Raw genomic sequence first — 3,719 nt, 5'->3', positions numbered from 1 at the left:
CCATAAAATTTCTTGGAAGTTTCAACTACTTACAAATTACTTCAGTCTGACACAGGGCTCCCACTCACGCACACCCTTCTCCAGCTGCTTCTTCAGCCCTCTTCTACTTAGACTCCTTAAGTAGTATCATCAGCTAAGGGAAATTAACTTATTTATTGTAACGAAATTTCAATACTATCCTAAGCCTCCTCCACCTCCTCATCCCCACACTCCGCTTCCTTATCCACCAAATTACGACTTTTGGCTTTGGTTTGAAATGGAATTTCTACGATTTCGGCGAAAATAAGTTCTCAATGGACTGGCGGATGAATGAATGAAGTCTCATCCCCTGGGTTATTGGGGGCCAAAGTCAATGCCAAGCACCAGCTTAAATTACTTGTTAAAGTTCAAACATCTTTATTTTACATTTCTCCTTCACCTTCAATGGCAGGCAATCTGTTTTTGGCTGGAAATCAGGGGTGGGACGGGTGGTGATGGCGTTGGCAAATGAAGCTGGTGGTGGGTAGTTGGCATGTTTGCTGTTTTGCTTGGTTAATGAATGGCCCATTCAATTGCGTTAAGCAGCCTCAACATGATGTTGGTGGATGGGGGAGTGGAATGTGTTCGGAGAGAGGTTATAGCCTGTAATTATGCCTCATCCACCAACAAACGCGAAAACTAATTGTGTCTTTTTTTTCCTACTTCTCTTGTGTTTCCTTGGCCAATGCCGAAAGGTGCCACAGCTAATGAATGTAGAACGCAAAAATCTTCCAATGCCGGCTGGCTAGCTGGCTGCCAATGTTCGCAAAATAATGAAATCATTTGTTAAGTTGCCTGCCACACAGACAATGGCCACTGACGCCTGTTTGTTCGTCTTCTTCTTCCTCTTCTTGGCCATGCTTTGAATTGTTCAAATGCCGTTCCTTCCGTTTTTTTGCAATGGCAAAGACAAATACCGGGTGATTGGCGTGGAATACATTTGAGCTGTTGTTGTTGCTGCCGTAGTTGCTTGTTAGCCGTTTGTTTGCTGGTCCGTTGTTGCGTTCGTTCGGTTGTTTCGTTTGTTGTCAATAAAATCGGATATCTTCATTAAGTCGTCTTAATAATGTTCGTTATGGTTAATAACGATGAATTGAAGATATGTTTGCCATTGACATCCTACAATGGATATGGGTTGCCATGGCTTGAATGTGGGTGTATGTGTGTGTGTTGGTGTTTGACTTGTGTATTATTACAACAGCCGAAAAGGGGAGGACAGTGGGTGAAGTAGGAGAAATTTAAAATAAATTTTCTATAAAAATCGTTAAGTTGGTCCTTGAAAACATTCTTTGAAAAATCCTCGTTTGGTCTGTTGGTCCTTGAGAAAATATTCTTTAAAAAATCCACGCGTCGGTTGGTCCTTGAAAAAATATTCTTTAAAAAATCCTCGCCTCGGTTGGTGCTTGAAAAAATATTCTTTAAAAAATCCTCGTGTATTTTGGTCCTTGAAAAAATATTCCTTAGAAAATCCACGCTTTATATATCCTTGAAAAAATATTTTATTAAAAATCCACGTTTCACATATCCCTTAAAAAATATTCTTTAAAAAATCCAAATCCACGTTTATTTTGGTCCTTGAAAAAATCTTCTTTAAAAAATCCAAATCCACGTTTATTTTGGTCCTTGAAAAATCTTCTTTAAAAAATCCAAATCCACGTTTATTTTGGTCCTTGAAAAAATCTTCTTTAAAAAATCCAATCCACGTTTATTTTGGGTCCTTGAAAAAATCTTCTTTAAAAATCCAAATCCACGTTTATTTTGGTCCTTGAAAAAATCTTCTTTAAAAAATCCAAATCCACGTTTATTTGGTCCTTGAAAAATCTTCTTTAAAAAATCCAAATCCACGTTTATTTTGGTCCTTGAAAAAATCTTCTTTAAAAAATCCAAATTCACGTTTATTTTGGTCCTTGAAAAAATCTTCTTTAAAAAATCCAAATCCACGTTTATTTTGGTCCTTGAAAAAATCTTCTTTAAAAAAGATTTTAAAAAATCCAAATCCACGTTTATTTTGGTCCTTGAAAAAATCTTCTTTAAAAAATCCAAATCCACGTTTATTTTGGTCCTTGAAAAAATCTTCTTAAAAAATCCAAATCCACGTTTAGTTTGGTCCTTGAAAAAATCTTCTGTAAAAATCCAAATCCACGTTTATTTTGGTCCTTGAAAAATCTTCTTTAAAAAATCCAAATCCACGTTTATTTTGGTCCTTGAAAAAATCTTCTTTAAAAAATCCAAATCCACGTTTATTTTGGTCCTTGAAAAAATCTTCTTTAAAAAATCCAAATCCACGTTTATTTTGGTCCTTGAAAAAATCTTCTTTAAAAAATCCAAATCCACGTTTATTTTGGTCCTTGAAAAAATCTTCTTTAAAAATCCAAATCCGTGTTAGTTTGGTCCTTGAAAAAATCTTCTTTAAAAAATCCAAATCCACGTTTATTTTGGTCCTTGAAAAAATCTTCTTTAAAAATCCAAATCCACGTTTATTTTGGTCCTTGAAAAAATCTTCTTTAAAAAATCCACGTTTATTTTGGTCCTTGAAAAAATCTTCCTTTAAAAAATCCACGTTTATATTGGTCCTTGAAAAAATCTTCTTTAAAAAATCCACGTTTATTTTGGTCCTTGAAAAAATCTTCTTTAAAAAATCCACGCCTCTGTTGGTCCTATAAAAAAATATTCTTTAAAAAAATCCACGCCTCTGTTGGTCCTTGAAAAAATATCTTTAAAAAAATCCACGCCTCTGTTGGTTATAGAAAAATCTTCTTTAAAAAATCACGACCTCCGTTGGTCTTGAAAAATATTCTTTAAAAAATCCACGCCTCTGTTGGTCCTTGAAAAAATATTCTTTAAAAATCCACGCCTCTGTTGGTTATAGAAAAAATATTCTTTAAAAAATCCACACCTCTGTTGGTTATAGAAAAAATATTCTTTAAAAAATCCACGCCTCTGTTGGTCCTTGAAAAAATATTCTTTAAAAAATCCACGCCTCTGTTGGTCCTTGAAAAAATATTTTTTAAACAATCCACTGTTGGTCCTTGAAAAAATATTTTTAAACAATCCACGCCTCTTCTGGTCCTTGAAAAAATATTTTTAAACAATCCACGCCTCTGTTGGTCCTTGAAAAATATTTTTTAAACAATCCACGCCTCTTCTGGTCCTTGAAAAAATATTCTTTAAAAAATCCTTGTTTATTGGGGTCCTTGAAAAAATATTCCTTAAAAATCCCGTTTATTTTGGTCCTTGAAAAATATTCTTTAAAACATCCGCGTTTATTTTGGTCCTTGAAAAAATATTCCTTAAAAAATCCACGTTATTTTGGTCCTTGAAAAAATATTCTTTAAAACATCCGCGTTTATTTTGGTCCTTGAAAAATATTCTTAAAAAATCCACGCCTGTGTTTGGTCCTTGAAAAACATATTCGTTATAAAAATCCACGTTCATTTTGGTCCTTGAAAAATATTCTTTAAAAAATCCACGTTTATTTTGGTCCTTGAAAAATATTCTTTTAAAAATCCACGTTTATTTTGGTCCTTGAAAAAATATCTTTAAAACTCCACGTTTATTTTGGTCCTTGAAAAAATATTCTTTAAAAATACACGCTTTATTTTGGTCCTTAAGAGAATATTCTTTAAAAAATATCCAGGCCTCTGTTGGTCCTTGAAAAAATATTCTTTAAAAAATCCACGTTTCATAAATCCTTGAAAAAA

The sequence above is a fragment of the Musca domestica genome, unplaced genomic scaffold (assembly GCF_030504385.1).
Source record: "Musca domestica strain aabys unplaced genomic scaffold, Musca_domestica.polishedcontigs.V.1.1 1582, whole genome shotgun sequence".
In the NCBI taxonomy this organism is placed as follows: Eukaryota; Metazoa; Arthropoda; class Insecta; order Diptera; family Muscidae; genus Musca; species Musca domestica.
The sequence above is the reverse complement of the archived record's forward strand: the minus strand, read 5'-3'. Positions refer to the sequence as shown.